This window comes from Adelges cooleyi, unplaced genomic scaffold, assembly GCF_023614345.1.
Source record: "Adelges cooleyi isolate 19-005CV unplaced genomic scaffold, UGA_ACOO_1.1 ACOO_flye_CR_arks_rails_tigmint_CR_PRNA_574, whole genome shotgun sequence".
Lineage (NCBI taxonomy): Eukaryota > Metazoa > Arthropoda > Insecta > Hemiptera > Adelgidae > Adelges > Adelges cooleyi.
The window spans coordinates 10,896,051-10,920,799 of record NW_026096268.1 but is presented as its reverse complement, the minus strand read 5'-3'; the positions used below and the strand labels follow the sequence as shown (position 1 = coordinate 10,920,799).

Sequence of the window (24,749 nt, the reverse complement as noted above, 5' to 3'; positions counted from 1 at the left end):
CACAACTTGGTTTGATCTTACTATAATATATAAAATATATATATTTTTAAATGATTCTCCAAAAATGTATGATCAATTCTACAAGCCGATTTCGACTTGGCAAACGTTTTTTGGTTTATCAACGTTTTTCGATAGTAATTTTTCATTTAAAGAATATTGCATGTAAACTGTTTTGGCTATTTTATTTGATGCTCGGTTTAAAGAGTAAACCATATAAATTAGATACTGAATGGACTATTTAAAAAAATTGTATAGCGCCTTAAGTAGTTTTTGTGTATTTTAAAGGGTAGAGAATGAACACAAGTTGCTATCAAATTTGTCTGTAATTTACCTATTTTAGTTGTATGACTAATATATATATTCGTCACCCGTAAAACAGAAATCGTTTGAAAAATAAAAGCGTTTTTAATTTAATAAATACTCGAAAAATATCTACATAATAGTGATGTTATATTCACAACGTGCATTATCTTGTTGTTTGCATAACAGCAAAATGGAGAACGTGTACACAGTTGGTAATACGTTACTAAATTTTTTTTTCTAAGTTAAGTTGAATGTTCTGAGTCATACTTAGGTGTTTTTTCACTATTAATCGACACACAGTAATAGGATTTTACATAAAAATATTATACATATTCAAAATGGTAACGAATTTTGTAAAATGCCAATGATGCTTTTTTTGAAAAAGAAAAATCAAGGGTTGATAATGTCACCTCGTCCCTTTTCAAAATTGAGAAAAACACACCAAAACTTTACATGTTTTTAAATTTAAAGCTGTGGCGCGCTATAACTTTTTAAAATTTCTGTATGGAACGTTATTTAGATACATTTTTTAAGCATAGTTTTAGATCTAGAAGGAGGTAATAAAATGTATAAAGTGTTCTCATAATACTGAAGAAAAATTTTGTTTTATTGAAGAAACCCCCCCCCCCCCCGTTTTTTTAAGCTCATTTATTTATCACTACATTGATATCAACACTACAATCACGCCGTATATCGATATAGCATATTACATTATATAGTGTTTCGCAGAAAGGAATAGGTCATTGCTATGAATCTGTACCTTGGGTTTGATTGGGTCAAGTAAATTTAAGTAAGGTCAAGCATAAACTAGTTGCTCTACTAAACCTACAAACTAACACATCTTTCATTGTATATTAAAAAACTGACACTCTTAAGGAAAAAAACAATATGTTATGGCGCATTATAATATTATCTATATATTATTATATTGAGGTCATCCCCTGGCTATGTCCATTATATAATATTCCGGTCTACCTTATTGTGACTTTACAAATAACATTATTATCTCTATACATAGTGAAACGCAGTACATGTAATTATATGTGTAGGTGTTTTTTTTACACAAGAGACGCCTAGTATCAAATTCCATAAAGTCCTCCCCTACCCCTCCTCATCTCTAACACGAGAAAAAATATATTTTTGGTTTTTTTTTTTACAAACTTTAACAAGTCCGTCTTGTGGCTTAATCATTAAAAAAAAACATTTTATTATATTTTACCATTAGCTTATACACAAATTCTTGTCAACATGTCTACAATATTCTTATGAACGTTAAAATGTCGACCAAGTACCAAGTTAGTGTTGACTAAGTGGTAAGAATGCTGTCAGTATTTTTAAAGAAAAAGTCTCCACCCTCTCAAGGGGATGGGGTTTAGATTATTATAGTATTTTAACCCAAAATGATTGTCTGTAGAAATTTGTGAATAATTGAAGCTATTTTGAAAGAGTGTTCAAGTTGAAGTATAAAATGTCAACTTGCAGGGCGTTTTTCTAGATTTTCAAAGGAAATGAGTGGAATTTTTACATCTTAAGAGATATAGTATAGCAATATATTAAAATAAAAAATAGAAAATTGCAAAGCTAAATTGGTTTGTAAGAACCATATTTTTTTATCAGCTCTGCGTCGAACCTAAAATAATTAAATTTTAGGTTGCCTAAATAACAAATGACAAAACCGAACAGCTGTGTAATATTATTTACCATAATAATATGTTCAGTATAAGAATAAGAAAAATCTAATTTTTGTACGTCTACGTTTAAACTTTTTTTTTTTCAGTTTTTCACAACAAAACACATGTTATAAGAGTAATTTTTAAATAAAATAATTTTAATACACTTGACAGTGTTCAATGTTCATGTTTGCGTTTCGTTGCAAAAGTTAAAATTCCATATTGATTTCAAAATTAATTGATTTTTTCAAGTGTCCAAAAGTGACACAAGCAACAATTATTAAAGATTTTTTTTTTTAATTTGTATCTACATTATTCGATTCTCGTTTGCAATATTAAAGTATCATCTTGTATATGCAAATAAATTGCCAATACGTTTATAGGTTTCGGTCGACATACAAAACAGTTCTCTTAAAGACATATTATCGTTGTTAGATACAAAAGTCGAGTTCCTAATTGGACAAGATAAAAAAAAGCACCTTGCCTGGTCTTTGCTATATTTTTGTATATTCGTTTAATCGGTTTTTTTTTAATAATTAAACTTATCTTTAACTAATTTATTCACTCGTTTATTCTGTTTGTATACTAGATCTATTAACTAAAAGTAATCGTTTAATCAATCGTTTACTTGCTGCTCGTTTCACCATTATATTCTATAATTTCCCATTACCATTACAATTCTACCATTCTATTGTACATTTTAGATTAGCTGAAAATTTTAAGATTATTTTATTTTATGGAAACAACTTCCGTATGGATTTGGATAGATATACATTGTTTGATTTTAATTTTGACCCATTAATGACCAAGACTGCATCACCTTAACAAAACAATCAATAACTTATTCTAAAACTTATACCTTATTCACCTATTTAAATGGAATCTTGGTAAAATTGTACCGTGAAGGCGATTTTGAAGTTTTTGAGTATTTTTCAATAAGTTTAACCTGTTTGATTATGTATTTTGTATAATATATTTTTTTTAGATAGTTCAAACATACCAATGAATGGTTATCATACAACAAGTACTCCTAAGAAAACTACTAAATTTATTTAAAAAATGTGAGGGGGAGACCCGTTTTGAAACACACCGACTATTGGGCGAATTCTCTAAGACGTGCATTGCATACTCCTTAGCTAACAACCCCAACCCCCATTCCCTATCCCCTTCCATAATAATGGCCTATTGAATGCCACGTGTCGCGTGGTATGAACTTGATACATTAACTTTAGGCCACCACGTCTATTGTCTAACATACTTAACGTTTTGTACTCGACCGATTGACGCCGTAAATCATATTAGAACCGACTTCGAGACTTCTCATCTCTCTATACGGTTATTTTTCTCCAAAGTTTAGCCACTCTTTGACCTACTGCGTCCGAAATTTAATACTGTCATCAGCTACCTATTACCTGTCGTTCGTCATGTTAAACGCGATTTCCGGATATCGGATTTCGTGATTTTATCATATTACCAAGCGTTGCCTCGTTAGTTGTAAAATATATAAGTACACTGTGCTGCGAATGCTCGCTAGACCTTGGAAATATCGAAGCTAAGAAAACCATTAGGTGGCAAAATTACTCATATCTAAGCTGGACGCTGCTGATATGACCAGAAACAAAAACGAATCATAATTATTGTTGTTAATTGGTCGCTTTGACATAACAATAGTAGAAAAAAAAACCGGTAAAAATTTGAGAACGACACATTTTGACACAACCAAGGTTATTATTATTGCACTTGCTGTGAAATCATCAAATTTAGTTAGTAAATATCCCATATTTCCCTTCAAAAAGCTCTCATGGATTGAATTATGGACATATAATGTTTTCTGGTTAATTATTAAGAGGATCATAAATTTACAGATTCAAATGTGTAATATTTTCTAGAAAATTTGAAAAAAAATTACATATTTTAACCACGTTAGGTTTGATAGCTAACTGATACATGTTTAGTAACAGCTATAAATGTCATGGTATTTTTCTGGTTCACCAAGCAAATGGGTACGAATTTACACAGTAAACATATTAGGCAATCTTCTGTTCTATTTTATTATTATAATTTTTTGATTTCTTTATTCAGCGAGTCTATCCAAACTTGATTTTTTAACTGATGCAACTTTGTTGATCATGACTCTTATATTCCTCTCAAATACAAGTTAAAAATGTTCTTTTTATTAGCTAAAAATTATGGTATATAGTATGTGATGATGAGCTATGCACACCAAGTCCAAGTACACAGCTAGTAAATTTTTTTTATAGAAAATTGTGTTTGTTCGTGTCGCATTTGTTGACATTTTTTGTTGTCCGAAAAACAGTAAGTTTTATCTATATCTTTGGTCAACATTAAAATAATCGATATTATTACTTTTTTAGGCTACAATTATTGCGTTTTATTTCCAACGCACATTTCAAAAGCATTCCTACCGTTTGATAAATTCGCTGTCACTTTAGCACGTGCCACGTTTTTTTATAGATATTTGTGCAGCCGTGCAAAGACCTAAGTTGTTAAATGCGCTGCTGATATTTCTTACCTTACGGTTCAATTATCTGCCGTCGCCTTGAAATTTAAATAAATTAATTGAACGAGTTTACAGTTAGCAAGTACCGTAAACGTTTTGTAACTTGGGCTAGAAAGAAAAAAAACTGATCATAATACAAAAGGAAGCTAAAGAGTTGAAACGTTATACGAATGATAATTTATAATTTGTCTAAAATAAATAGAATACCACTATGGTCAACATATTATGTCTACACTATGTGGACATTATCAAGGTTAGCATTGATTCCCAAAGGATAACAGGTGTACACTAAGAGGTATTCTGTTCGGACCATGGCATCATATCTAATATTATACCGAGTCAAACGTATATACCGTAACACGAGATAGTAATTTCTCTGGGGAGCTGAACTTATCATTTCTCAGTTCAATGGTTTACCACAGGCTAGTGCATACCCAATGAAAAGTAACTCTACACGCTTGCGCTTTGTCCAATCGGACCATCACAGTTTCGAGTTTCTGGAGTAAGCCCCGTGGGTGGCTTCTAAACAGACACAAAGGATCTTTTTATAATAAACTTTGAAATCTATTTACTCGTCTATGTTATTATGATTGCATAACAGACCTAACACGAATTAATTAATTTTATTATTGGCGCAAATTTCCGGACTTATGTGTGTACAATGGTCGCCGTTTCCGAATGACATGACGTGGACGTTTCGCCGATGGGATATAAATGAATTAGACTTTGCCGTCGATTGTGTTTTGCTTTGTTTCACACTAAGCCGGGCTCACGCTTGGGGCGATGACGTATGGGGTTTTCCCGAAAGCACCGTATTACAAACGAAAATATATAGTACCACACTGACACTGCAGGGCGTTGTTGGCTCTAAGGTTTATTGGCGAATTGCAATTATTTACCTTAGAGATTCCAATTGTGCCTCAGTAGAGTGCTGCTCTGTGTGTTTGAACTGCACATATTAGTCTAACCGAACCCAATGCGAACCTTAACCACCAACCCATTTTTTTTTAAGGAGGGAAGTTTTTACCTTTTTATTAATACGACAAACCATATTGTTATTGTCTTTTTGGCTCTGTCCTCTGTCGGTTAAGATTGAACGAGAATGGTTTTCTAATTCCAGGCACTCTAGAACGCACACTTAAAACATCCCCTAATCATCCTCTATAGGGGTTTAAATGATGTAAAACAAGTGTGACAGCCGTTTGTGGTAAAAGATAATACTGTGTACCTAAAAAAAAACTTGATTAACTCGTGGAGAGTCCGCCCGGTAGCGAAACTCCTTCTGACTTTAGTAGGCTTTTAAAATAATACATAAAACGACGATTCTTTTGTCGTGTGGCCCAAGACAAGAAGTGGCCGAACTTAACCTTGGCACAGCAGCTGTTGCCAGACCGCGAACAGAGCATGCGTGACGTTTTCAATCCGTTTTCCTTTAACTTTGGTACACGTCGTCTTTGCGACGTTTCTATATTAGAATTAATCATGGATTTCTCGGACGTGTAAAGCGAATTCGCGTTTTCACACTTGCCGGGCTGTCCCTGATAATTACAGGCGCTTTGGGCGCAGTTCGAAGAGACGTTAGAGAAATGCCCACAGCGGTTACTAATTACAATTTAATTCTACAGCACCGCCGTGTAACCGCTGATTTCTGGTTGAACGCAAACAGCCAAACCCATTAAGATATTACTCCGTGTTTCGCCAATTCCGTTTTACAATGAATAAATCTCTTACAGTCTAACAAAATGTAATTTGTTTAGGTACGTTGAAATAGTCCTGATCAGACTGGTCGATCATTGTCAGACCTCACGCAAGTCTATAAATACTTAATATGTCCAAAGAAAAAGCAAAACAGGTGCTCGCTTGCTGTCAAAATGTCAGTAAAAAGAATAAATAACCGAAATTGAAAAGGTCAAAATAATGTATTCACCTTGAAAATTTCACATTACTATTATCAAATACTATTGTTTAACTAAACTAAACTATTTATATTCAAATTTATCATGTTATGTATATATTTTTGTTAATTGGACATTTGATAATATTTAAAGAGAAGACATAATCATAAAATTGTGATCAACTTGTTGTGAACCACTCAATATCTCGCTGGGTTTAATGAGAAATTAATTTTTCACCATTTTTATTTTGTATTTACCACCCACTCAACTTTATTTTTTTTTTTTATAGCAACTTTTGAAACTTAAATGGTAACGCATACATTTCATTAACTTTTTTAAATTGTGAATAATGTACTAAAAATGTTGACTGGTCGATAACCAGTTTTGGATAACCATTTTTTGAAATAATTGAAGTTTCAAGTTCAGGGCAAGAGGAAAGGTGGAGTGTAGTATTATTTTTAGTTGAGCGCATTTCCCAATCGCACTTCCTCAAATATGCGCCCACGAGCCGCCACTGCTGTTTTAGTATTATACTATACAGGGTGATCGTTTTGTTGTGAACCAATCAATATCTCATAGGAAATTAAATTTTTTTTCCCATATAGTTTTTATACAACGTGAACTCCATTTCGGTTTTACATGCCCTAGAACAAAAATTGTTCAAATGTTTTCGCCGCCATATTTGAAAAGAGATATGACGCACAAGGTGTGTAGACCACATATGTTTCGAAAAATTGTTAAAGCAGTATGTTTTCAGATTTGTGTAGATCAAAAACAAATATTAAATACTTGTTTTTGATGCTATTCGTGTGTTTCCATATTTTTCGGCCATTATTCCAACAGTACCAAAAGTGACGCTCGATATGCAAATTACCCCCTAAAGACTACAGAGAGGCATTTATTTCATTGATTTACTGATAACTGTTATACTGATAACTTCTTTGGCCTTATTTGGAGATGCAGCATATCATCATGTTATTGACGAGCTTCGTTGTGATGGCAATTTTAACCGCGCGGGTAAGTCCGGAAGACATAAAAACTTGCTATTATTTGAGATACGTAAATTATTATTTGAAAACGATCAGTTACGCGTTAAAAGATGAGTTCGTCACCGTTGTCGGCCAAGATTTTACCCATGAAGATTGCAAAGCTTGGGGAAACCGTTTACAAACTCAAGGAGAAATCGTCTTGGCGATGCTTAAAGATTTGCAGGACAATAGTTCAGCCGGTCAGCCGCAAGCTTTGATGTCGGTCAATTTATATTTGAACAACGTCACCGCGACGGTAATGGTAAAACCAATAGCAGAACGGCTTAAATATTTGGGAATTCGCAGTGATATATACGCATGCAGATGGTCGATCAACTCTATGTTGATTAAATTGTCAGAGTATATATCCCAAAGCATTTCGATGAATTGTCCTAAGAGTGTGCCGACCGACGATAAACAGAGGATTGAACGTGACTCAAAATCGCTGGGTTCGGGCTTCGATGTACTCAACGATTTGTTACCGAAAAAGTGGCCGATAAACGAGAATGGAAAAAAAAATACACACGAACATTTGAAATTAGCCACGGAGCAATTACACGGTAGTGCGTTGCTGATCAAAAACATTATGGCGGTAAAATCAAAATCCGAAAACCATTCAGAATCATATTTACATTTGTATCCTAGAAACGCGTTGTTCTACGACCTCTTGGACGGCGGCGACCGAAAAAAACCTACTACATCCGCTAGTGATGTGGATGATTTAGACTTACTTCGAAACGTTCAACTAACCACACCTCTCCCAGGCAATAGAAACCCGACCGTGAAATCATTATTAGAGAAAGCACAAATTGTCATCGATACGAAATGCTTGGAGTCGTTTCAACGACAAGTTTTGACCGCCACGGCTCATCCTGTGGTGACCGTTACTGCGTCGTACGTTTCCCTATTCAAATACATCTATCACAGCGGAGAGAAGAATATATTTAAAAACTTAGACGACGATGGCATTGACCGCTGTAAGGGCGCCGTTGCTAAGTTAGGCGATAAGGCGGTCGAGTTGCTTAAAGATTTCATCGAGTTAGACATTTATCCGGAAAGCGTGAGACAACATTTCGAAAACACCTACGGAAAACTGAAACTTCTTGTTGGATATCCCGAAAAAAATAGTAAAACACTCGAATGGATTGGTGAGATATTTGGACGGTGCTCGGGTCCTATGATTTTGCATAATCTAAAATTCATTCAGTTGGACGAATTTGGAGATATGATAGCCAAAGCAGATGCGGTTCTAGATAGTAAAATAAACCAATTGTTCGATTATGCATCCACTGTCGGAAATTATATAAAAACATTAGCAACACAAAAGGTCAAACGTTATTTTGATGTGACAAAAAAGAAGAATACGCTCTTTTCATATGAAAATATGTTTCAAGAAGATCTTGCGTGTGACATTACTAAAAGACCTGTTACCCTTGTACTGTAATATATAGATCTGTATTAATGAATTTGTAATAAAATTACTCTTCATATTATTGTCTTTTTATTTAAATCGAAAAAATTTAATGTATTCTTAACTTCTTTAAGTAAATATCTCTTATTATTATATTGTTTCTGGAATAAAACAATATGCAACTATCAATAAATCAAGTTTGTTTAATGTTTAAGGTTTTGAAAACGGTTATATTCTGTCAATTATTTATTGTACAAACACATACAGTAAATTGTTTGAAAACACTGTACACATTATATTATTTTATTATAATATCTTGTGTACAAGCATAGTTGAAAAACAAATAGTGTATACTTGTTTTTGGTGCGGTTCGTGTTATTCCTTATTTTTCTGCCATTATTCCAATAGTACCAAAAGTGACGCTCGATACATAAGCCACAACCCACACCCGAAAGACTACAGCAAACCATATATTTCACTGATTTGTTATACTTGTAACTTCTTTAGCCTCATTCGGAGATGCAGAATATTGTCATGTTATTGTCGAGTTTCGTTGTGTTGGCAATTTTAACCGCGCGGGTAAGTCCGGAAGACTTGAAAGCTTGCTATTATTCGACATACGTTAATTGGTATTTGAAAATGATCAATTACACGGTAACGAATGACTTCGTCTACGTGGACGATCGAGAGTTTACACACAAAGACTGCAAAGCTTACGAAAACGACTTACAAACTCAAGGGAAAATTGTCATGGCGATGCTTAAAGATTTGCATGCCAATAATCCAGCCAGTCGGCCCCAAGATTTGATGGCGGTCAATTTATATTTGAACAACGTTTCCGGATCGTTAACGATAAAACCGATCGAAGAGCGGTGTAGAAGTAAAGGAGTTACCAATGAAACAGAAGTGTGCAAAAATACGATCAGCAGCATATTGACCAAATTAATCGAGTATTTAACCGAAAGCATGTCGACCAATTGTCCTCAAAGTGTGCCCGCCCACGATAAGCAGAGGATTGAATGTGACTCGAAGTCGCTGAGTTCGGACTTCGACAAACTCAACAGTTTGTTCACGAAAAGGTTACCTATAAAATTGACTGGTTTAAAATTTAATCGCCAAGATATGAAAAAAGCAACGGACCAACTACACGATAGTGCGTTGCTGATGAAATACATTATGGAGGAAAAAGAAAAAACCATAAGCCGACAAGAGTCTTATTTGCATTTGGATCCTAGAAACGCGTTGTTCTGCGACCTCTTTGGCGTGGACGACTTAGACTTACTCCATAGCGTTCAAGTAACCACATCTCTGCCAGGCGACACCAGTCTCACCATGAAATTATTATTCGAGATGGCGCAATTTTTATTCGATACGAATTGCTTGAAATCTTTCCAACGGCAAGTTTTGGCAGCCTCCGTTCATCCCGTGATGACCGTTATTGCTTCGTACGTTTCCCTGTTCAAGTACATGTACCACAGTGCAGAGAAGAATGTATTTAAGAACTTAGACGCCGTCGGTGTTGACCGCTGTAAAGAAGCAGTGGATAGTTTAGGCGATAAGGCGGTTGAGTTGCTCGGCGATTTTATCGAATTAGACTTCTATCCTGAAAAAGTAAAGGAACATTTGGAAATCACCTACCAAGAGTTGAAACTTTTTGTCGAATGTCCCGAAAAGAAAACCGTAACACTCAAATGGATTGGTCAGATATTCAGACGGTGCTCGGGTCCTATGATTTTGCATAAGCTAAAGTTCATCGAGTTGGACCAGCTTGGAGATCAGATAGCCAAAGCAGATGCGAATCTTGATGGTAAAATAAACCAATTGGTAGATCACGCGTTCACCGTCGGAAATTATATAAAAAAAATAGCAACAGAAAAGGTCAAACGTTATTATGATGTAACAAAGGCGAATACGCTCTTTTCGTATGAAACCATGTTTTGGGAAGATCTTGCATGTGACATTTCAGAAAGAGCTGTTACCATTTACACTAATAACAATACTGCAGTTGTTAGGACGAAAAAATCTACCATTTAAACTTAACATTGTTTATTTTATTTAAATTGAACAAATTATAATGTATTCCGAACTTCTTTAAGTAAATGTCTTTTATTAGTATTGTTTCTAAACTGGAATAAAACAAAATACAATAATTATCGATAAATCAAGTTGTCTGTAATTATTTTTCCTATTAAAATTATTGTACGTTTAAGGAATCAACACATAAAAACTTAAAATGTATGTATGTCATCAGGTCACTGGATCGCCCTTATTTTTTTTTAACTTTGAGCTTAAGTAGTAAGTGAGTACTAGCGAAGCTCTGAGTTGAAAAGAAAACCAGTCATTTCCATGTATCTAAATAAGAAAAATTACAGTTTTCAAAAAATCGTATTTGTTTCAGATTTTTTTTGGATTTAATTATTTATCATATTTTTTTTAAACCATTATTATTTATATTTATTTTTAAGTACACTCAGTGAAACTATTTGAATAATCCATTCGGACGGCGTTGCATATGGTTTTACTCATATACCGTTTACATATTTACATGAGACCTGTTGTATTTTATTTTTTTGCCTTACTAGTTGAAATAATAAAATATCGTATACAACTACTATGATAATACTATAGTTTATTCTTGAAAAATATAAAATACTCCTAGCGTGAATTCCAAACATGGTATCTGGATTTGTTTGTTTTTTTTTACACAACTTTAGTATTGGCTGGCTGTACTAGTTGGTGTCGGCCACAAGTACACAAGTACCACTTGTGTTCTAGTTTACTAGAACATGTATGTGGTATACTCTATTTTCTCAAAACAGGTGTACACCGAAATGTCATAACGACGTACTTACACCACGCTTTGTCATTGTCCGGTATATTTTGATATCTTCAGACATTTTTTGTAAAGATGACTGACGTTTTGGGTTGTCCTTCTACATAATAATATCAAACATCATTATACACCATTCTCCGTATATTATAAACTATATTTTGATGTGTACACAATAATACCCGTAGTTGAATTCTTTGCATTACTCGAGTTTGATAGTATTTGTAATTAATACCTATTCGAGAGCCAATAAAATGTCGACTTATCAGTTTAGTATAAGTCTTAGCTAGTCACTTTTGGTCGACTTGGCCCTTCAAGTTAAGAGTCCCTTCTGGTGTAACTTTTTGTATTGATCTGTAATTTTAAAAACTTTTCCAGGGCCGATCTTTAGAACACAAGCACACGGCCATTACAGTTACAGCAGCTAAGCGCCGTCTAAAGATGGACTCTGCAAACCATCGGAATGGTCAGCCAAAAACCGAACACGCAGGTAAATATAATATCAGCTGTAAATATATTACACCCCCACTATGGTGACTAATATTAAGAATTTTAATAAAATAAATGAGACTGGCAGGAAGCTCCAGCATTATAGTTTCCTTCATATTAGGTTTTGCTCAAATTTGCTGGTCGATAACCGTTTTGGACAAACAGTTTCTACAGTTCTATTTTATACGGTTTGACCAAGCTGATATAACGTTAATTATTATTCGTTATTTATTTAGGTTTTAGGGCTTCGGTAAATAACAAAAAAATATATATATATGACCTGCCTGTAAAATGGCGTAATTAAAAAAATATATGTAATCCTACGCATAAGACTTATAGTAATTATATGCGTGACACGTTTTTCCTCCTTTAGGGTGGTTATTGTTTCAATAGAAGTAGTATTTTTTTTTAAACCGTACACCAGTGATATTCTTTAAAAAATATGAAAACAACTCTTTGTGAAGGAGTACTTGGCATTTTTGAAGTGCTCTCATCGCAGCCGGCTCGTGGCGCTGTTTCGCCGGACAAGCATTGTGCGAATGAATCTTTCAACAGATGTTAGCTCGGTTTGCTTTTCTACCTCTCTCTTAAAAAGACACAGTCACTACGGGAAGCTGGTTAATTTTTAAAAAAGTTCCTCTTAAACAACCCACGGCTATGTATATGTATTGTGTGTAAAAAGCCTAGAGTGTTCGTTACACCGAGCTGGTCGCAATCACGTTTTTGGATAATATCAGCACAAGTACGGGCCGATTCCGGTCAGGTTAGGTATATTAATATTTTGAAATTGAGTTTTTTTGCTATACTTTTAGGTATAATATGTTTTACTATATTTTCCAACACTTGTAACAAGTATGGACAAGTATTGGACACAAGATCAATATTCGTTCGGTATTGACAACAGTTGCATGTATTAACCACAAATATTGACCCCATCCGTAATGCTATCACCGTCTCTGTGTTTAAATGGGTAGATGTGGTACGCTTGTCCATTATTATCACAAAACATTTCATTGTGTCTGGTCGGTGTGGTGTGATAATATATGAACATAAATATGAATTTCAAGGGCTACTGGAAAACGAGCGTCTTAGTGATCAGATGGATCGCCCTGTATATGTAGTGCAAGACCGTCAATCGCATGGTAATGTTGTGAACCTATTATTAAGTTCATACAAGACGGTTATAATAACACATAATATGTTATTCCGACGGAAGTTCAAGTTGCACACCGAACTTATATTTACTTTCTTCGTCGACGGTCAACCGTGAAGCTACCGATATTAACTGTTTGAACAGAGTAAACACAACGACGTTGCCATAGAAACTTTGCAATGCCCTCGGTGAATGGAGTATACAGGGTGATCGATTTGATGCTGCATATTTTTTAGGTCCAAAAACCAACAGTCAACACCGTGTTTATCAATACATTTTTTCCCACTGAAAAATTATCCACTTTGCGGTGCAGCAATCGAGTAAAATCACTCACACACACACCACACATTGTAAACAAAAAATTGTTCAAAAAGAAAATCTATCATCTTTCAAAGAAAATTGGTGTTTCGCGCTTAAAATTGTGGTCACCCTGTATTTTTTTTCTTAGAAAATCAAATTCGCTGTTCTGGTAGAACATTATTACTTGCCACACATATTTTGCTGGCTTTCATTTTGCTTTCGTTTGTCGCCTCAAGTCAAAATACTAAACCTAATCTATTTTTTTTTCTCTTTACCGCAGACTTCTCGCTCGCTGGATATTAGTATTAACGTTTCCAATAAAATATATATATTACCAGTACTCGAGAATTTGTTTTCACCCACCTTATATATGTATTCAAGTATTTTTTTTATATATATATATTAGCATATGCTTTCGATTTATATATTTTGTACATCCCAAGTAATTCGAGCTATCCAGCAGCTAATCAACACACGAATGATGGTTGTCTATCCGTCACCAGTAAGCCAAAACGAGCATAACACTTTTTTTCTCAATTTTTCATAACCGTGAATTATTGTTATTTTCTACCCGAGACGTCTCGGTCTCTATCGTCGGACCGACGTTGCGCTTAACCGGTGGATTATGTTTCAACTACCTACTTGTTAAAGTATAAAGTATAAAGTCAAAAAAAAATCTGAATTTTCATCGTTAATTACATGCTTAAAAAATGAGCTAAAATGGTAATTTTAACCATCGCATTTATAATAAATCAAGTCATATACTTTGTTTAAATTTGTTAAGAAATCTCCACTAAGATTTTAGTTTAAGAAAAACTGTAAATCTTCTCATGCCTTTGATTTGTTACTGACGTTTTGAGTTCATTGCAGTCTTCAGAGCCGTCCCACTGCCGGTGACTATGCTCACAGGTTTACTCACTTACTGAATTTAATAACTAGTGTTATAAGTTTGTTTACTCGTTTTATTTACTCATTTGTTCGATTTCATTCAGTCGTGTGCTGTAATTTTTTATTTATATCGATATATTTACTCGTTTACTCGATTTGTTGACTAGTCTGATTTACTCGTATACTCGATTTGACATCTCGTTTACCCAATTTCATTACTCGTTTTATTTACTCATTCAGTGAAATCATCCAGTTCTTATGTTGGACCGTGTTTTATAGATTTATTTACTCAAAATGCCCCCGATGGCTCAGCGGGTTTACTCACTTGTTTATTTACTAATTAATATTTTATTTTACTCGTTTTATTTACTCATTTAATCAAACTGCAAAATCGTTTGATCATTTTTTTCGTTCGTTCATATGGCCTAATTACTCATTTACACGAACTATCAACTTATTTACTTGATTCATTTACTTATTTACTTAATTTCATTCAGTCGTGAGTTGTATTATATTTCTCGATTTGTCAAAAAGATTAACTTACTCGTTCACTACATTTGTCAACTAGCTTGCACGATTTTTTTACTCGTTCTATTTACTCGACGCCACTCGGCCGCCTACTGAATTGTATTAATTTACTCGATTTATCTGCTCATTTACTATTATATTCGTTTTATTTACTCGTGTAGGTATTCGATTACCTTTAGTTGAGTGATTTTTTATTTATTGACTCGATCCATTTATTTATTTACTTGATTTCTATACCCATTTACTTTTACTCATTCATTATTTTATTTTATTTACTCAATTCATTCAGTCATGTGGTGTACTGTATTCCTTGATATATTTCCTAAATACTATATTTGATTAATTTACTGATTTACTCGGTTTCATTCGGTCATGTGCGGACCTTTTATACGTTTCTTTAATATGTACCTTTAATAAGTAGTAAAACATTTGAGTCGTGTAAAACGTTCAATGGTAGTAGTGAAAATGAGTATCTTAAAACATATATTTATATTAATCCTCTTCCGAGGAAGATTTTTTTTTAAATTAAGTAATTTTTACGTTTATAGTAATTTATTTAGTTCTAATAATAATTGTCGAGTATTGGTATTTTCGCTATTTAATTGTTGAAATTCGATAATTATTAATTTTAACGATAATTAATATTCGACGTCAGCTGTTTATACTACGCATTATGGTCGTATCAATCTTACTTAGAGAACAGCTTTAGTTTACCAAGCGTGTGTTTGTATAATAATAATTATTAGTCGATAAGGAGATTATGGTCGGTCGGCCGTTCGGTTACGAATTTGAGCGGTTAATTTTGTTTTAAACAATTCGATGCCCTTAAACGCTTCACTATGTATATTATTGTGTAAACTGTAAAACGTTTTTTTTTCTACTTGAATACAATTCATTTAAAATTATTTGTGATCTTTTTTTGGGGGGGATGATGTAAGATAAATAATGCGGTCCCGCCGTTCTGAATTATTATGACGGGTAGAAAATAACGTTTTCATTTTCGTACCGGGTATTTTTCATCAAAATAAATGCATTCTTTTTTAACGACGACCATGACTGAGTTGAGGTAATTTTCTGCAGACATCAGTTTTAAGACCGTATAACGTTCTACTGTATAACGATGCTTAATTCTTAGACTAAAAATGTGTAATTTCAACGATGTTAACCGCGAACCAAACAGCTGATGCCGTTATTTCGACCAAGTTCAACTGTTAGGCCACGTTGAAAAAATAGAACAGAGTAAGTGGAATTTTAGTGGGTTAAAAAAAACACACATTTCTTCGTAACCAATAAACTTCATACCTTCGCGTGCTTTTGTGTAACTGCGTAACACGCTTTTATATATTGTAAGTCTGCGACTCCTTTTTGAATTTTCTCATAATACTCGCGTTTGATTTATGATGATAAAACTTACATGAGTGTTTCTTTTGGACACCTTTTGGCGCGTTATGCAGCCAACGTCGCTGCGTGGAATGCTTCTTTCTATAAAAGGTCGCCTGTGCATGCAATTTGCACCGTTCAAAAGCTCTTTGTTTTTATATTTAATTCTTGATCATATTTCTCACCCATACCTAAGCTTACATCTAAGCTCTAAGACACACTATTTTGGACAAATGGTAAAAATCATACTGCCTTGCTTTTTGACGCTGATATTTTAGGTCTTGTTTGCACTCTCTCACACACACACACACTTTCCCAAACATAATTGCACGTCCATTTGACGGGTTTCACTTTCATTTGGCTTTTTATTGGATTTTTACCGTTTCGACAGTTTTTCATCAGACGAAAAGTCTATATACAAAGAGACAAACATCCGAAAAAACAGATATATATATATCTGAATAACAATATTATGTTTGGTGTACAAAAATAAGTTCATTGGTCGATATCCACTACCCGCTTTCGATCGGTCAAAGTGTATCTTGGATGCGGCGCAGGCCTAAAATAATAATAATATATGTTTACTATAATATGGTATTGCATACACATCATTAGTATAATAAATTGCGGTTGGTATTTGATTAATAACACCCTCGAACGGTATGAATGGAACTTTCAGTGTGTTTTTGTAACGTGTTAGTAATAATATTTTACAATACTCTTTTTTTTTTTTACCTGATTTTTGTGTTTGATAAACTTTCAAGTATTTTTTTTTTTTATCATTTTGGAATTTCAAGTTGTGTGTTTGAACACATAAAATTCGGTAGGTATATTTTGCCATAGCGGGAAATACTATACATTTTTGTATTTATTATTATTTAAGCTGAACTTAACTAAGTGTACAAATGAAAGGCGAATCACAATGATGTATCTTAATACACATCTCTGTACATGTGTAAACGATACTTTGAAAGGTAGGAAGACGTGAATTGGTCTTGAAGTGAATAATAATTCTATAATATTTTTCAGTCGTATTACACAAAAGGTGTCATTTCATTATAATATATAATACGATTTACTAAGAAACAAACAAACACAATATACACTCGATACTTGTTTTTGTTATTTGGCAATATGTAACACTGTCGTCGAAGCTAAATCAAACAATCTTGACAACGTTTTCTTTCGTCGCCGGATCAAGTTCGGTATATTATACATAAATATAATAATATGTATAAATAAAAAAAAAGCGATTTTCGTTTTTAAATTTCTCACTCTTCGCGGCAAGTCCTGGCGATTATCAGCTCCGGTTCGAATATTTCAACCCATGTACATATACTTGATAATATTTAACGTGTCCAAAAAGTGTCATGTCACGGTCTAACGCATAAATATTGACACAAAATAATAATAATAATAAGGTAACTTGTCCACGTCTGGTACGCGGTGTCACTTATCGCCCTGAGCAGGTATTATTATTATTATTATTACAACGTTTATTAAATTGGACGCTTTTGGGTGTGTGACCTTCGAACAGACTTGACAGCGTTTCCAGACGAGTTCTTCCCTGAGATTGTCCCCGTGTATATATAATAGCATTATATATTATTACTGCTGGCCAGATTTTCAGTCAGACCTGAAGTGCTAAAATTACATCCACAAAAAACTAGGAGAGAAATAAAACAAAAGTCCCCCCCCCCGTTCTGGGGGAAAGGGTTTTGGTAAATTGATAATACAAGATGACAAATTTGTACATCTTAAGGGTGTATCTGTTGATATTGTATGGAAACAGTGAACTTGAAAATTTATGCCCAACGTATACCGTTCGGTTATGATTTCTGGTGTATAAATTTGAAAAATACATCATATTGTAAAAACAGTATCTGCTCAATGCGCGCCGAAGCTTAAAATTTAATGTAAAATTGTATTTATTTTATTTTTTTATATAACACAATAATCAAACTGCTAAATTAGATTCGATAATGATTCTACTTATCCGAGTACAAAATATACATACTTAGCAAGTAAGTATAAATTGTAAAGTAGTATCAAACGTTTCAAGACGTTAAGATTTTATTCGAAAAAAGCAATCTATTATATTTGTTTAAAACTGTTTATTTTATATCAACTATAAAACTTTTCAGAATCACCGTGTATTAAATATTATTATTATTTTATATACTATTAATAAACTCGTTTTATTTCACTCTGTACAAACTACAAAGTGTAATTATTTTTTAAGCGAACATAAATTTTAAATACTATTTTAACTGCCGGATTTTTGACCTTGTGAGCAATAACTAAAGTATATATAAATTGCGATGCTGTTAATTGAAAGCAATTGTGATATTTAAAAAGAGCCAACCCGGTGTGTGTGTGAATGTGTTTTTTTTATATTTTATTAATGGCAGCAATCGATGGTCGTTAATTTTGATTTAAAAACGTTGACATTTGGTGTTTATTCGAAACGTATCAAAGATTTACTGAGAAAAAAAAAATAATTATACTTGTTGTTAAGTTTTACAAAAAAAAAAAATACACCAACATTACAATTACAGTTGTTCTGTTTTTTTTTATCTCGTGGTAGACAAAACATATTACCTATTTACTTTTAAGTTTATCGTGTTAAATCACCTTTTAAAGTTTACAAAAAAAAACAAATCCCATTAAAATAAACATCAACTTATCTCTAAATGTTTTGTTCGAGAATGCCTCTTTTTTTGTTACTCATTAGAATTCGGTCAAGTAGTAAATTCATTAAAAAAGCTGAATTATAATTTTAACTTGGAACGTTCTCCTAACCGTAGTGTATGTATTCAAAGTATGTGAGTAAAGCATTTTACATAGTATGCAACTATGTAATGTTATTAATCCACCGTTGTCCATATGCATGATATTAATTTTCAAACAAAATTCCTTGGTCAGTATAGTAATAATATGTTAAATTCAGAACTATTTAATTATTTTTGACCTTTATTAACGCCCCCGAAAAGCTGAGTAGGTATAAATAGGTTCAATGGACCAGCATAAGTCAATATATTAAGCAATAATGACTATTCAACGACTGTTATGTCACGGTCGGCGATGATGGCAGCTACCGAGAAAGCTATTATCAAGCATAAACAAATACAAATCAATTAAAGTTGCCCAAATGGAATACCGGCTGGCAAAGCGACAATGTGTGTGTGTGTGTGTGTGTGTGTGTATAAAAGCTGTATTTAACACTTGCAATTAATCTGGGTCGATATTGTTTGCTTAAGCTCAGATGGTTTTAGCTGCTCAGATGCCTATCGGTTTCGCCAAATAACAACAACATATGTTGCTACTAAAATAGGTTAAGTGAAACAAAATCCAAAATATGCAAATGATTATTGGTTATTTTAATTGCGTTTTAAATCGGTTTCAAGACAAAATCCAAAATTATATAATTCACTCACATTGTTTTGTATTGATATAAATATTACTGACTTACTAATTCTGAGACTTGTGCAAAGAAACACAATAAAGAAAATACCACAAAAAGGGTGCCCTCTCAACTTTGAACACTTGGAGTGTATATTTTCATTGGCTCTGGGCGTTTATATGTGAGGATAGGAAGCTGTTGTAAATGTTTTGCATTGCAATTAATTACACCGTTAAATAATAATGTAAAATAATAATTTAATATAAAATATATAGACCGACGTCGGGTGGAGTTTTATTTACACTCGTTTCATTGAGAAATTCCATGCGTTATTCTTTGTATAGTCCAATGTAAACTCTGCAAAATAATTAGAATTTCGCCTCTCGACGAGAAATTGTTTTAAAACTACTTTGCGTTAAGTTATTTTTAGAGATCTTAAAATTTACTTTGTCTGTGCGCACCACTCGACGGAAACAGATTTGTGAAAATATTGTGAAAACCCTATTTTGGCTGTAAATTAAAATATATAAGCTATAATAAAATGTCGTTTTAAATCTATTTCTCCGACGTTATCAAACGTGGACACCCCAATAACAAGGGTAAGTCCTTTAGGCATGACGATGTGAAGATTATGTCTGAGATTGTATGACGTTTGGTTTGTTGTCTTTTGTTAACGGCGTTCCCACATGCATACATTTCGTCACACGAGGACTGGTACTATAGTTTGCCAAGATAATTTATTATTTTTTTTTTGGAATTTATTTTTTCTTAATCAATAAGGTACCCGTGTAACAGTGTTTCGACGACATGTTTCCTTTTCAAACGGTTCGACAACCGGCGCCTTTTGCACAATCAAAGTGGCGTTGTTGTTACGTTTCACGAAGGCGTGTATTATATATTATAATAAAACGTAACAGCGACAGCGTTGTGGAATATTCGTCTTGTGTTCAGTGTACTTATGTGTACAGATAAGGATGCTGCCTTTTGTCGAGTGCACGGTGTCGTGCACAAAGCCATTACAAAGTTCACGGTACCACCCGAGGCAAAGCAAAATAGCATTAGGCGTTCTCAGAGATAAGACGGCGTTCCGTGTATGCAATTTCAGAGCATACACGTCGTCATGTCCGCCCGATAAAAAAACATCCAATACACGGTTTTATCCGAGGCACAATACTTCATTATGGTACCGACGGTTTGTCGGTACAATTAAGTATAACGAGTAAGTAACCCGCGTCGTGAAGTCTTGTCAGTCCAAACTTGTGCGAGATATTTATCTCTAGATGTATCAGGTTTAAATAGATAATATAACTATTATACTATGATATCGGTCGTTCATCTATACTACACCCAAGACGGTATGTACTGCTATTATTTCTCGGTCGCCCTTAATAGTACTAAAGGCAAACTCGGACATAAGGTCAGGACAGCACGTGTAATTAGCCCGACCCGTGTATAGTTTTGCTCCTTTGGCCGTACGACAGCCTTGTGTTATTTTAGTGTCTAAATTATAATATATCCAAGACTCGAGGTGTGTGTATGTGTACATATTATGTTCGTACAAACCTGAATACAGAATTGATCAGTCTAACCGCTGGAATAATATTAAAAAAGCACGTTGTATAAATGTTAATTTTAATAATAGAACAGGCTAACGGCGTTAACTTTATTAATTAGGTTCTCATAACAACTTGCGACGACCCAGCCAATTAGGTGAGTAAAATTTGTTTATTACCCGATTAAACATCTTAAGTCATAATCGACACTATCTTGGCGTAACGTTCCCGCGAAAGTACTACTTTAAAAAGTTTTTCTTTTTTATGTTGTCATCGTTCCATTAAATTTAACGTCAAACTTGCAGCAAAAAAAAAAGAAACGTTCATAACTTTGTAATACTTTTATAATCAGCACTTTTCCACTCGAAGCAAGTTAACAATTTGTTATAAGTAATAACATAAAGAAGCACAATATCCACATGTCATTCCATTACACGTTGTAAAACTAATACACCTTAGTACATACATTATTAGTGATCATCACTAAGTAACTACAAGTTAAATGTGAAAGCCGAGCAACTCTGTTTGGGTTAGAAGATGTAATACATTTAATAGAACGTTAAAGATCGATTTGTTGTAAACATAATAACAATGATATTTGTAAGTAGTTTGATGTATATACTTTTAACCATTTGACTATGCAACAATAAGTATATCTCGTGTGTCTTCTGTGCAAGTGTTTACCTATTGGTTGTGTGTTTTATGATAAACTGTAAAATCCACAGCAATAACTATATGTTGGTGACAAGTGTGTACGCCTTAAACGCAATCCGTTCTACTTGGTTAAAGTGCAATAAGTAAAAGCTGTCGTGAAATAAAAGTTAATAGACAATAACACTGAAAGTGTCGCCTTTTTAGGTCAGTCACCGTTTTTTGGGGGGGAGGTTAAAAACTTTTAAGTGACGTTATGAGTTTTATTAAAACAAAAAAAAAACGTTGCTATAGCACTTTTATAACTTTGATATTAATAAAAAACAACGTTTTCTGTGTCATATTGACTGAGAGGTCAAGACCGGCGTGACCCAATGCAACAGCGGGTTACTTATTTAACAGCCAAAAATTTTTCTGTCTCCGGACTGGGTCATCGCTAATTTTCGACAATATGTATATTAATATGGATATGTATTTATGGGTAGGACGAGCAAAACATGCAGAACATGGATAATATGTCTTAAGTATAGGACCCTGGTACTTTTTGGTACTTTCTAATATCGAATGTTTCTTATCTCTAACCTTCCCCCTTCATCACCTCCAGCATGCAGCTGGACCGTCTCTTTACTCTAATCCATTATCTCTAATCTATTTTCCATTATTGACCCCAGCCCAATAACATATCCATGTTAAACCTTAAAACATAAAACCAGTGCTACAATTGTTTTTTATTTAAAAAATCTCTCACTAAAAAATCAAATGTAGGTATTTCGAAAATCATTGATTTTGAAGTCTTAAACATTTTAGTATCCCAAGCCCCTCGCCCCCCCCCCCCACAATTTTCCGCCAATGATGTCTAACGTGCCTAAAGATGCTGTCCATAGCAATCGGTAACAACAGGAATACATTTTGACCTCTTGATTTGCTATGAAGATTCAACAGCGGTTGTAAAAAAAAATATTTATATGTTTACCGATTAGATAAGTTACAATATTATGTTACAAACAATACCGTTAGCGTTGTTGACTTCCGCCGGATTGTAATTATTAAAGTTCATCAGAGTAGACAATATCCGGTTAAACACGGAACAATATAAATATTAATAATTATATTTGCACGTTTTATCAGATTAATTAAAAAAAAAAGCGCAGCGCTTTAGTCTTACACAAATATTTCACTACTATTGCCGTGGAAAACGTTGGCAATATTTTACAATTACTTGACTTTTCACCTCATAAACTTACTATGAAAGTCAGTCTTACAAGTAAAGTTAATAGTCTTAAAACATACTTGATATTAATAATTTTACAAACAAAATAATATGATATCTTAAGAAATATTTTTTACAAGTACCAAATGCTGGTGATTTTTTTGAAATAATAATTCGAATACTTGGCAAACGCCAATTTTTGTTTCTATATTAACTGACGTTGGGATTTTATCTGTCAGGTTAAAGTTTAATTAAAACGAAATCGCATACCCCTTTATATAGTATTGTTAAGTGTTTTTTTTTCCTATCGAAGAGCTATTGTTGTATACTTTGATAATGATTGCATTTCCGACCATTTCAAAAGTGAAATCGTTGCCCAAACTCGAACAGTATTCGCCAAAACAAGTGTTTAAACAATATACGAAACTTTAATAACTAAAGTCATTCGGTTAGATTGTAAAACATAAAAGCTACACTTTACAAAATAAATCAGTGCGATAAAAATGTCAACTTGAAGTTATTTCAAGTTAAATGATATGCAAAACAAACAAAACTTGTTTTATATTATTAATTATAAAAATATCTTTTTATCTTTAATTACCTTTGCTCACTTTTAGCAGTCAATGTTTGTGTTTACCGTCAAAATTTAAAACAATTGTCCATTATTAACCGATGAAATATTTAATCTTGACTAAATTTGTTTCAACTAAAGTCAAAATAATACTTTGTTTCAACTAAATTTTATAAATATTCAAACACATTTGATATCAACTAAAAATGTAATTTTATTAAAACGTGATGTACATTATATTGTAAAATTCATTAAATTTATAATCTTATTTTATTAGTTAGTTCATTTTTTAGTTACTTATTTACTCTTTTACTCTATTTTCTCGCTTGCTTAATTCATTCTTCCGTTACTAGATTTGTTTACTCAATGTAATTACTGGTTTTTTCGGCCGTTTACTCGATTCGTTTTTTTTAAACAAGTTTTTTGAATTATTTACTCATTTTGTATACTCGTTTACTCGATTTGTTTACTCATTACAATTATTGGAATTTTTTTTAAACTTATCAACTAGATTTGTATTTAATCTTTTAATCGACTTAATTTTTAAGATTTATTTTTTCTCGTTTACTCGATTTGTTCGACCGTTTAAACGGGACGAATGGAAAACATATGTGTATATCTAACGCAAAACAAATTGACAAACCGTTTAAAAAAAAAAAAATCCACGCTCTATTCTGCGTACAATAAAACGGTCTCTTTTGGCGTTTTTAGTGGCAATAATAATTTAATATACGCAGTTAACCCGTTTAACAACTTGGCCGTAAACGAGTTTACATAGTTCTAAAAATAACATTTTCGTTTTGTTTCAAACCGAGCGCTCGTATTAATAAGCACGAGAAGTTTAACAGCTTCTTTTAACGCCGGCGTTTACGTCAAGTTTTTATTGTAGGACACATCATATTGTGTAAATGAGATTCAAACTGTAAACTTCTACCTACAACGTCCGTCGTCTGGACAGGTCCAGG

General features: G+C 33.2%; 1 protein-coding gene across 4 annotated transcripts in view; it reads left to right on the top strand.

The window, feature by feature from the left end:
- LOC126843513 (beta-3 adrenergic receptor-like) overlaps positions 1–24,749 on the top strand; it is a 169,648-nt gene that overhangs the window by 122,187 nt on the left and 22,712 nt on the right. For 3 of the 4 annotated variants that reach the window (XM_050581075.1, XM_050581074.1, XM_050581077.1), the window contains one exon: positions 12,037–12,148. The exons of the other annotated variant lie outside the window; for it this stretch is intronic. The gene's annotated coding sequence lies outside the window, so the exon portion shown is untranslated. The remainder of the gene's footprint in view (positions 1–12,036; positions 12,149–24,749) is intronic. 4 annotated transcript variants of the gene reach the window in all.